The sequence below is a fragment of the Tenrec ecaudatus genome, unplaced genomic scaffold (assembly GCF_050624435.1).
Source record: "Tenrec ecaudatus isolate mTenEca1 unplaced genomic scaffold, mTenEca1.hap1 Scaffold_500, whole genome shotgun sequence".
NCBI lineage: Eukaryota > Metazoa > Chordata > Mammalia > Afrosoricida > Tenrecidae > Tenrec > Tenrec ecaudatus.
Window position 1 is genome coordinate 108558 of NW_027459412.1, and position 12102 is coordinate 120659.

The window sequence follows — 12102 nt, forward strand, 5'->3', positions numbered from 1 at the left end:
TCAAGAGAAACAACATTGCATTCATCATCAAAAGGACATTTTAAGATCTATTTTAATGTACAATGCTATCTTTGATAGGATGCTATGTAGCCCCCTTCAAGGAGAACCAATCAATACAACTATTGTTCAAATTTATGCACCAACCACCCAAAGCTGGTGACACAGAAATTGAATAATTCTACCACCATATTCAGTCCCAAATTTGTCAGACTTGCTATCAAAATGCTATTGGAATGCAAAAGTTGAAAACAAAGAGGAAGGATCAGTAATTGAAAAATATGGTCTTGGTGATAGAAACCAAGCTGGAGATCGCATGACAGAGTTTGCAAGACCAATAAATTGCTGATAGCATATACTATGTTTTCCAACTTCTGTTCTTTCCTCTTTGATTCCTACATTTGCACTCCAATCACCAATAATTACCAATTTATCTTGATTGTATGTTAGAATTTTGCATGATTAATGATTTCTTCAAACATATGATCAACAACAAAAAAGGTGACCATAAATGTGGACTTCTCCAGATGGAATACACAGAAATCAAATTGACTACACCTGTGGGAAGAAACAATAAAAGAAGCTCAATATCAGCAACTGAAACCAGTCCAGGGGCTGATTGTGGAACAGATCAGCAATTGTTCATATGTGAGCTCAAGTTGAAGTTAAAGAAAATGCAAACAAGTACACGAGAGTCAATATACAACCTTGATAATAACCCACCAAATTTTGAGAACATCTCTGAATAAAGCACAGTGTCATTTTAAAAAAAAAGTAAAGAAAAGATACAAGTGCATGTCAGAAGAGACTCTGAAACTTACTCTTAATCAGAGAGTCGCTAAGGCAAATGGAAGAAATGATGAAGTAAAGAGCTAAAAAGAAAATTTCAAAGGACAACTCGAGAATACAAAGTAAAATATTATCACAAAATGTGCAAAGGCCTAGAGTTAGAAAACCAAAACAGATCATATTCAGCATATCTTAAACTGAAAGAACTGAAGAAAAATGTCAAGTCTCGAGGTGCAATATTAAAAAATTCTATGGGAAAAATATTGAATGATGAAGGAAACATCTGAGGAAGATGGAAACAATATGGAGTCACTGTATCAAAAAGAATAGACCAACATTCAACCATTTCAGGAGGTAACATATGAGCAAGAACCAATGGTCAGGAAAGAAGAAATCCAAGATGCATGGAAAGCACTAGCCCAAAACAAGATGCCAGGAATTGCTGGGATATCTATTGAAATGTTTCCACAAGCCGATAAAGCACTGGCAGCACTCACTCATCTATGTCAGGAAATTTGGAATACAGCTACTTGGCTAACGGACTGGAAGAGATCCATATGTGTATACATACCAAAGAAGGGAGACAAACGGAATGGTCGAATTATGTACCCCTATCATTGGCATCACATATGAGTCAAATTGCACTGAAGCTAATACAACAACAGTTGCATTAATTCATTGACAGAAAGTTACCATATTCAGCATTCAAGAGCCATCGTGGCACAGTGGTTACAGGTTGGATTGCAAACCCCAAGGTCAGCAGTTCAAAACCACCAGTCACTCCGTGGGAGAAAGGCAAGGTTTTCTACTCCCATAATGAGTTACAGTCTCAGAAACTCACAGGGGCAGTTAGTTCTACCCTATACTATAGGGTCAGGATGAGTTGTCATCAACTACAAGGCAGTGAGTTTGGTTTCCCAGAGATTTAAGCCAGATTCAGAAGAGGATGTGGAACAAAGGATATCAGATATCAGATGGATCTTGCCTGAAAGCAGTGAATACCCCAAAGATGTTTACTTATGTTTTATTAACACCCAAGGTATCTGACTGTGTGGATCATAACAAAACATGGATAGTTTTGAGAAGGGAATTCCAGAACACTTTGTCTTGCTCATGTGAAACTTGTACATGGATTAAGAAGCAGTAGCAAAAATAGAACAAGGGTAGATTGCATGGTTTAAGAATCAAGAAAGGTGTGCATCCAGGTTACACCCACTTATTATACTTTTTCAATCTGTATGGTGAGCAAATAATCAGAGAAGCCAAATTATATGAAGAAGAACACAGAATCAGATTTGGAGGAAATATTATTAACAACCTGCTATATGCAGACGACACAGTTTGGCTTGCTGACAAGGATGGGGGACTTGAAGCACTTGCTGGTGAAGATCAAGGATTGCAGACTTCAATGTGGGATACAACTCAACACAAAGAAAACCAAAGTCCTCACAACTGAACCAATAGGTAACATGATGATAAATCGAGAAAAACTTGAAGTTGTCAGGGATTTTGTCTTGTCTGGATCCACAAGCAATGCTCCTGGAAGCAGCAGTCAAGAGATGAAAAAATACATTGCACTGGGTAGATCTGCTGCATAAGAGCTCTTTAGAATGTTGAAAAGTTAGGATGTTACTTTAAGCAGGAAGTGCACCTGATCCAAACCATGGTATTTTCATTTGCCTCATCTGCATGTGAAAAGCTTGCCATTGAGTGAAGAAGACCCAGGTAAACTATGAATTTGAACCATGGTACTGGCAAAGAATATTGACAGTACCATGGACTGCCAAAAGAACAAACAAAATCTGTCTTGGAAGTACGGCCAGAATTCCCATTAGAAGTAAGGATGGTGAGACTTTGGACATGTTGTCAGTGGAGACCAGTCCCTGGAGAGGCATCATGCTTAGAAAAATGGAAGGGCTGTGAAAAAAGGGTGAAGGCCCTTGAAGAGCTGGATTGACACAGTGACTACAACAAGAGGACTGAGCATAGGAACACTTGGGTGGATGGAGGAGGAGCTGTTATTGTTACATTCTGCTGTGAATAGGTTTGCCATGGACCAGAACCAACTGGATGGCAAACTAACAACAACAACAACAACAACAACAACAGGGAGAGACATTAAAAAGCCAAACTCACTGCCATTGAGTTGACCTTGATTCAGAGCAACCCGTGAGTTTCCCGAGAGTGTAACTTTTCACAGGAGGGGAAAGCCTGTTTAACCTACTACTTAGCAGCCCAGCCCATCACCAGGGCTCCACAAGGATAGAGAGAAGCACTGTTAGGGCTGGATAGGGCAGAGGCTGTATACTGGTACATATGAGGGCTGGATGTACAGGGAATCCAGGGTGGACGATACCTTCAGGACCAAGGGTGTGAGGGGCGATGCTGGGAGAGTGGAGGGTGAGTGGGTTGGAAAGGGGGAACTGATTACAAGGATCCACATGTGACCTCTTCCCTGGGAGAGGGACAGCAGAGAACCGGGGAAGGGAGACCCCGGATAGGGCAAGATATGACAAAATAACGATGTATAAATTACCAAGGGCACATGAGGGAGAGGGGAAGGGGTGGGAGGGGGAAAAAAAGAGGACCTGATGCAAAGGGCTTAAGTGGAGAGCAAATGCTTTGAGAATGATTGGGGTAGGGAATGTATGGATGTGCTTTATACAATTGAAGTATGAATATGGGTGGATTGTGATAAGAGTTGTATGAGTCCGTATTAAAATGCAAGAAAAGAAAAGTGGAGAAAAAAAATGATTAGGGCAAAGACTGCACAGATGTGCTTTATACAATTGATGTATGTATATGTATGAACTGTGATAAGAGTTGTATGAGCCCCTAATAAATTGTTTAAAAAAATGATCCTCAATTCTATCTGAATCCTTGCCAGGGCTGCAAGTTGCCTTAATAAACACAAGCAAAAAATGTACCTCTGGCAGCAGACCGCTCAGGTTCAAATCCAGGCTCTCTAACTTATTGACTATGTGACCTTGGACCTCTCTGTGCTTCCAAAGACTCACTTTCCAAAAGGGAAGTCATAAGCCAACTTTTCTTATTCCTCACTGGGTTGCTTTGAAGATGAAATGAGACATCTGTCTAAAAATGCTTCTGACCATCCCTTGGTTCTCAGAGCTCCACAAATGCTATGGATTATTGTTTTAAGATTATGAATGCTTTTTTTCCAAGGGTAGTGCAAAGATTAACATCAGTGCTACTTCTCTCTGACAAAATATCAATCCAAATTTCTAAATAGCAGGGTCTGAACGGATGCGCTGTTAACAGCATCTTGCTTTTCTCCCATCACTTGTCACAGTAAATCTGACAAGAAATGCTGGGCTAGGGCCTGCAGCCAAGCCCCTCACTGGCAAAGTGCAGGACCTCAGGTTGTTGGCAGGCCAAGGGGCATCACAATGGCAAGAGGAGACTCCACAAAGGGCCCCTGATTCCTCCCCCACGCCCCCCTTCCCCACGTTCAGGGTGAAACGTCAAAATACAATTTTTTTTGTCACCTGGTGAAATAATGAGCCCCCATTCCCATTGCCTTGGTATCATCAGAGTGCAACAGCCACGTGGGGTAATCGCTGTCTCCGTGTTAATGCTGCTCAGTTCAAACATTTTCACAGGCCCTGGCGAAATGAAACCCGTGCTTTCTACCTATTTGGAGTTTGAGGCGATTCAGCCCATTTGCTTCTGCTGAAGAGGCTACCTCAGAAAAACAGGAAATAAAAACATAGAGGGTGCCATTGACATTAGGTTTCTCGTTTTCTTCCTTTCTTCCCTACCTTCCTTTCTTCTTCTTGCCCTTCTCTTTCTCTTTTCTTCCTTCCCTCCCTTTGCTCACGTCTTCCTGCCTGCCTTCACCTTCCATCTTCCCTCCCGCACTCCTCCATTTCTTCTTCGCTCTTCTCTCCCCACCCCCACCTTTCTCCTTTCCTTCCCTGCCTTTTCCCTTCAGCCTCCCAGTCTCCCTCCTTCACTCTCTCCCTTTCCTCCTTCCTTTCCCCACCTTGTTTTCATCCAGTGATTTGTACTCCTTTCTTCCTCTCATCCCACCCCTCCCCATTGCTGGAGAAACATCAGTTCCTTTTGGCGCTGGTTTTTTGGCGCCAGACCCTGTTCTTTGGGTGCTCACAAGTCTGCGTCCTGTGTGCAAACATAAGACAGACATATGATCAGGGTTGGACAGAAGATGGGATTTGACAGGTGTTCTGCACCCCAAATCTCCAGGAGACAAAGGTAAAGTCAGGCTCCTGCCTTTAAGGTTATATCTCCCATTGTAACTGCATCCCACAGAGGCTCCTGCCTCCTGGCCACCTGAGGCCTGCTGCCTGCCTTCCTCTAGCTCCTGGGGAATTGGGGCAGCAGTGGCAAGAACAACAAAAATCCCCAGGAGTTGACAAGAAGGGAGGCTGCCTTGCTCAAGAGACGGCCCCCTCACACACCTGCATGTTGTTGAGATGCAGGTTCTCATCCCTGTGGCTGGGCAAGAAACGCCCCCTCGGCCAAACGCAGTGGCTTCAAACAAGGACCATCATCCTGTGGTTTCTGGGAGGCCACTGGGTCGTGCTTGGAGTCTCCCATGAGTTGGCAGTCACATGGGAACTGGGGCAGGGGCCTCTGGTGACTCCAGTGCGTACACGTGCACTCAGAGGGCTGGCAGCTGAAGCTGGCCATTAGCTGGGTGCTTAGCTGGGTTGTTGGTTGGAGTGTCTCCACGTGGCCTTTCCAGGTGGCTCAGGCTTCTTTCAGCATAGTGTCCGGGTGCAGAGAAGTGTTCTGAGAGGTAGCACGTGGAGGCTGGACATTCTGAGGGTGAGCACTCAAGAAGAAGACTTTGAAGGGATTTTTCAGAAGCTGTGAAGCACTTTGGGGGAGGGAAGGGTGTTGCCCAAACTAGATGTCACAGTGTCATCTTCTCCATAATCTATTGGTCACAGAGGTCATGAAACATCCCAATTTAAGGGGAAAGGGCATAGACTCTACCTTCCTATAGGTAGCCTGTCAAGGAATTTGGGGGTCACATACGAAGACTGGGAGACCCTGGGTGGCACAAATGGTTAAGAACTCAACGTATCAAGTGGTGGGCAGTTGCACCCCTCAGAAGAAATAAATAATGGCCTGCTTCTAGAAGCCCACAGGCTTGAGAAACCTGTGATGTGTAGTTTCTCCCTGGCACCTAGGGGGTCCTCGGGAGCCAGAACCAACATAACAGCAACGGGTTGGGTTTTTGTTGGTTTTGTTTGGGCTAATATTAAAACGACTAGTATGAAATTATATATGTATTGTGTTTAACTCTCAGGACTCTGATTATGCTGAAGTTGAACAAAACCGTCTGCCTCTTCTATGAACGCCAGCCAATGGAGGCAAAGGGTGAGGGTCTAGAGGAAGAATGAATGTCACATTCCCGTCCTTATGTTTCAGTTGTCCTTAAAGGGCACAGGGGACAAACCAGATGTCTTTGATATGATTTTAGCCTAATGATGTGCTAGTATGATGATGAGCAGCCTGAAAAGTGGTTTTAACTAATGTGATCCAATATTTGAAAAGTTGACGATTTCACATCGAATTTTATATTCTCAGCATCTCAGTTACAAACAGAAAATCAGGCCTTAAAATCCTTGCATTTCCCCAAGGCAACAACAGTCTGGAGCTAGAATTTGAATGTCCCCTGTGGATGAGCTGACATGTGCCTGTTAACCACAGTCCCCATCCATCCCTATTGCCCCCAACACAGAGGTTGGCTACTAGTATCCTTTATCTATATGGCTAAATAGGTTAGTTGGTTTGGATTGGGTTGCTAGTTTTTCCTTTTTTTTTTTTTGTGCTTACTTTTGATTTTTTGGGGGGCTAGGAAATGGTGTGTATTTTGGTACCATATCTTCCAAAGCGAGAAAATAAAACCCAGTAAGCCAAGAAGGTCAAACAGTCTAGATTAATGATGAAAGGAGGAGCCCTGTTGGTGAAGTAGATTATGAGTTGGACTTCTAACTGCAAGATCAGAAGTTCGAAACTCCCCCCACCCCACCCCCACTCCCCAAGAGAAATATGAGATTTTCTACTCCTGTAACGATTTACAGCCTTGGAAACCCACAGGGGCAGTTCTATACTCTGTCCAAAGGGTTGCTATATGTCATAATTGATTCCAGAGTAGTGAGGTTTTCTTGATTGATATAAATAATTTTTGGTGAGTATTGAAAAAACCAGTCAATATTATTTTTAATACACATCAAAGAAGGTCCACATTAATTGTTCACACAACCCTGCCACCTTCTTTCTTTATTCCCTTGCCTCTCACTCTCCTTTCTTCCTCCCTATGGTCTTTTATCTCATTCTTTTTCTTTCAAGGGTTAGCCTAGGAGTGGGGAAGTCTGAGTAATTCTTAACCAAAAGACTAAATTGGGGTTGCCGCCGCGGAGCGGAGTGGAGCTGGTTGCAGTCACGGAGCTCGGGTACCGAGCGGGCTGGGTCTATGGTCGCTCCGCGGGTCGCTCCGCCGGCTGGTGCTTCTTCATCAGGACAAGCTGTGTTCCATGGCAGGGAACTTTTGGCAGAGCTCCCACTATTTGCAATGGATTTTGGATAAACAAGACCTTCTGAAGGAGCGCCAAAAGGACTTAAAATTTCTCTCAGAAGAAGAGTATTGGAAACTACAAATATTTTTTACAAATGTTATTCAGGCATTAGTTGAACATCTTAAATTAAGACAGCAAGTTATTGCCACTGCTACAGTCTATTTCAAGAGATTCTATGCCAGGTATTCTCTGAAAAGTATAGATCCCGTATTAATGGCTCCTACTTGTGTGTTTTTGGCATCCAAAGTAGAGGAATTTGGAGTAGTCTCAAATACAAGGTTGATTGCTGCTGCTACTTCTGTATTAAAAACTAGATTTTCATATGCCTTTCCAAAGGAGTTTCCTTATAGGATGAATCATGTATTAGAATGTGAATTTTATCTTTTAGAACTAATGGATTGTTGCTTGATAGTGTATCATCCTTATAGACCTTTGCTCCAGTATGTGCAGGACATGGGCCAAGAAGACATGTTGCTTCCCCTGGCATGGAGGATAGTGAATGATACCTATCGAACGGAGCTTTGCCTACTGTACCCTCCTTTCATGATAGCTTTAGCTTGCCTACATGTGGCCTGTGTTGTACAGCAGAAAGATGCCAGACAATGGTTTGCTGAGCTTTCTGTGGACATGGAAAAGATTTTGGAAATAATCAGGGTCATTTTAAAACTCTATGAACAGTGGAAGAATTTTGATGAGAGAAAAGAGATGGCAACTATTCTTAGTAAGATGCCCAAACCAAAACCACCTCCAAACAGTGAAGGAGAGCAGGGTCCAAATGGAAGTCAGAACTCTAGCTACAGCCAGTCTTAGAACATTCCGAAGATTTTCATAGTGGACCACTTGGAAATAAACCATTGGACAGATTTCAGTAATGTCTTCAATGGAACACAAATGAAAATGAATAGTTGGTTTCTGTCAAGCACTTTGGGAAGTGATTTATTTTTGCAAAATAATTTTCCTTACCTGGTTTGATTTTACTGCATCATTGATTAAAACCTCTTAATTATAAAAATTTTGAAAGTTTCTAAGGAACCTGCAGATAGACAGACATAGACATATCAAGATTTATAGCTCTTTGATTAGTATAATTTTTAAGTTGAATAATATAATTTTAAAATTTGGATTTGTAGCTTTTTATTAAGTCAGGAAACATGAACACAATTTGTTTTAAATCCTCTTTGGTCACTGAAGGACCAGAACAAGGACAATAAAAGTCAAACATCTGAGGGCTTTTTTCCCTCTTTAACTTAATTTTAAAGCTGTATTTAAGGAATCAAATCTTACAAAATCCTGGAAGATTTTGGTAATGATGTTGATGATTTCAGGGAAAATAATCAAGTACCTATTGATTTAAAAGTATATTTTATTCAATAGTTTTGGTGTCTTGCCAGGGAAGACTCTAGCCCAGTTCTAGCAGAAAAGTGCAATATGTACAGCAAGCATATTTTGATGTTTTAAAAGTTATATTAATTCTGTAAACATTTTAAAAGGCTGGGCAAACTTTAAAAGAAAAAAAAAGATCCTACATGAAGTTATTTGCAATTGAGTCACAGTTAATCAAGCATTTAAAATTTTTTAATTGGCTAAAACACCGATTATATGGTTAAAATTTGGTAAACTTTCAATGTTAATTTTTACTGTACTGTGAAAAAAATTTTATAATACATACATCCCTTACTTAATTTTTCTGTTTTAGTGTGACTTCACAAATTTACTATAGATATCCTGAGCCAAGAACACAATCAGGTTTCGGGCCAGTTTGATACTGGCTGTTCTTAATTCTGATATGAGTGGAGGAGTTCAGGCTCAATGTCATCTCAGTGGGACTGTGCTGTCTGTGGAACTCAATGAATTAATAATTTTCTTCAGACTTGAAGGAGAGTGGTAAATAAGTTAAGGAGTTAAAGGATGTCAGTGTACAATTTAAGGGTTCATTGTGGAAAATGGATTATTAAATGTTGAATTCCTGGTATAAAACTGCAAGAATAAAAGAAAGTTCTCCAAAAAAAAAAAAAGACTAAATAGGTTTTATTGTTGGTGTTATTACTTGGGTTAAATTTTTTTCTTTTCTCTTCTTCTATTGGTTTGTGTCATGTAACCCAGAAAATGAGGAAACATTTGGAACATCAAAACACTATCCTTTCTCAGTAGACTACAAGCATTAAAGGCAACAGAGATAAATACTCCAATAATAACAATAACATACAAGGATAGCTAGAGAGATAAATAGATAGATAGAAAAACCACAAAATCTGAGCAGTTGTGGGAAGGAGAATGGGACTAGCCCCATGAATAAATATAGGTTTGCCAGAGAATAGTTCTATATACATATTAGCATATACTACAAATATGTTCATGAATATAATAGTGCATCCAGGAGGCATAGTTATGAAAATGTCTTAGGTATAACAAAACCCCTTGAGGGAGCGTGTCCTAAATATGGGGGATCAGGAACATAGCTCTGAGAGACCTCAAGATCAATTGGAACAAACTAGCTCACAAAGACAATGTTCTGTATCCATCAGGGAAGTGACTGGGGTCTTCAAAAGCTAGTGAGTAGCAAACTAAAAGTCGGTTCTTGGTCTTACCCTATGTGTTGGACAGGGTTCTCTAGAGAGAGAAAACCATATTGCTAGTAATTATATATAAATATATTAAAAAGCTAGATATACAATAGAAGAAATGAACCACTAAATTATATACAGATAGATAACACAAGAAACTAACAGTGAAATTATAAAACAGTGAGACACTAGCAGTCCTTTAAGGCTTGAGAGCCGCCAGTTGCCAGTCCCTTTCTGTAGAGAGAGCTGGGCTATATATACCCAGGCAGCAAACAGCAAGGCAAGTCACCAACTGTCACCAACTGTCGGTCCCCAGCTCCAGAGATGAACATACCAATCCTGTGGGATTAAATGGACCTCAACTTACAGCGACACAGTCCACAAGCTAGGCATCCCACAGGTAGTGTACCCCTTTAAATTGAGGCACAGAACAAGCAAGGCGAGGCTCACGAAACCATCTATCCCTCTGCCCTTCGATTAATCCTACTTGTGTTTATCGGCTAGGCTGGCACTATAAACTATTGGACCCTGTCTGGAGCAAATAACAGTGAATAAAATCAAGATGCCTGGCAACAATTAGTCCAAATCAGTAATGGACTATGCGTACCTCAGCCTCTATGATGCTAAGGTCAGAAGAACTAAAAGGTGCCTGCCTATCACAAACAGCTGCTCTGAAAGGGATCATGGTACATGATCCTAGATAGAGTGGGGAGTAATGTGTCAGAAAACTGAAAGTCATACTACTACTACCAATAGTAATAATAATGATAAAAGATGAGGTTTATTGGTTAGATAGACTAGTGAGATCCCCACTACTATGGTCCTTCATCACCCTTCAGGTCTGGAACTGAATTCCACCCCCTGAAAAATAGACAGGTTTATAAAGTGAACCTTATGAAAATCAAAGGTTGCAGCCCTCAGTATGGATTACAACTCAATGTCAAGAAGACACACATCCTCACAACTTGATCAATAGGTACCATGATAAATGGAGAAGTTTGTTGTTTTTTTATTTGTTGTTATTTGTTGAAGTTGTCACGGATTTTTGTCTTGATGAGGTATATAATCAATGCTCTTGGAAGCTGCAATCATGAGATCAAATGATGCATTGCGTATGGATACATTTGGTGCACAATACGTCTGTAGAGTGCTAAAAAGCAAGGATGTTACTTTGAGGACTAAGGTGCACCTTACCCAAGCCATAGTAATTTAAATTGCCTCATAAGTATGTGAAAGTCAGACATTGAATAAGGAAGGCTGAAGAAGAATTGATATGTTTGAATTGTGGTGCTGGTGAAGAATATTGAAAGTAACATGGACTGCCAAGGGAACAAACAGATCTGTCTTAGAAGAAGTATGGCCAGAAGGCTCCTTAAAGGCAAGGATGGTGAGACTTCCTCTCACATACTTTGGTCATGTTATTAAGAGAGACTAGTCCCTGGAGAAGGACATCATGCCAGGTGAAGTAGAGGGACAGGGAAAGAGAGGAAGCCCCTTAAGGAGATGGATTGACAGTGACTGAAACAAGGGGCTCAAGCTTGGGAACAATTAGGAGAATAATTCAGGGCTAGGTAGTGATTCTTTCTGTTTGGCATAGGGTCAATGTGGGTTGCAACTGGCTCAATGGCACCTGATAAGAACAACTACACCAAAATGAATCATAGCACTGAGGAGCACACATTCCTCAGAACCATCAACCATTCAAAAGCTAATAGGCAGTATTTGCCCAAGGCCAAATTCAAAAGGCAGGCAAGGTTAGGGGAGAAGGGTGAATGAAAACAGGAAGCAGTGTTTCAATGGCATGAGTGATATTACATTGCAGGAGATTGTCATCAATGTCACATAAAAAAACGAGTATAAATTGTTATGTGCAAAGCTGATTTTCTCTGTAAATCTTAACCCACCTTACAATTAAAAGTTTCTTTTTTTTAAAAAAAAAGACACCATAGTTCATATAATAGACACAGCCAAAGATCTCCTGGACAATTCTAAAATGATCTCCCAAATGATTTGGGTAGTTAGCCCTCCCCAGGGAGTTCTACCCATTGAAACGCTGGGTGGTTATGGCTGCAATTATATTTCAGGCCAGAAGAGGCAGCAGAGGCCTGGTTGTTCAAATGCTGCAAAACTACCAGACAATGGGCAAACAGTTTCTTTCCACGGACGACTAGCGGCTCTGTCAT

General features: G+C 41.2%; 1 pseudogene; it reads left to right on the forward strand.

Moving 5' to 3' along the window:
- The first annotated feature begins 7252 nt into the window (after positions 1-7252).
- On the forward strand, positions 7253-9351 carry LOC142436627 (cyclin-C pseudogene; annotated as a pseudogene).
- Positions 9352-12102: the final 2751 nt, after the last annotated feature.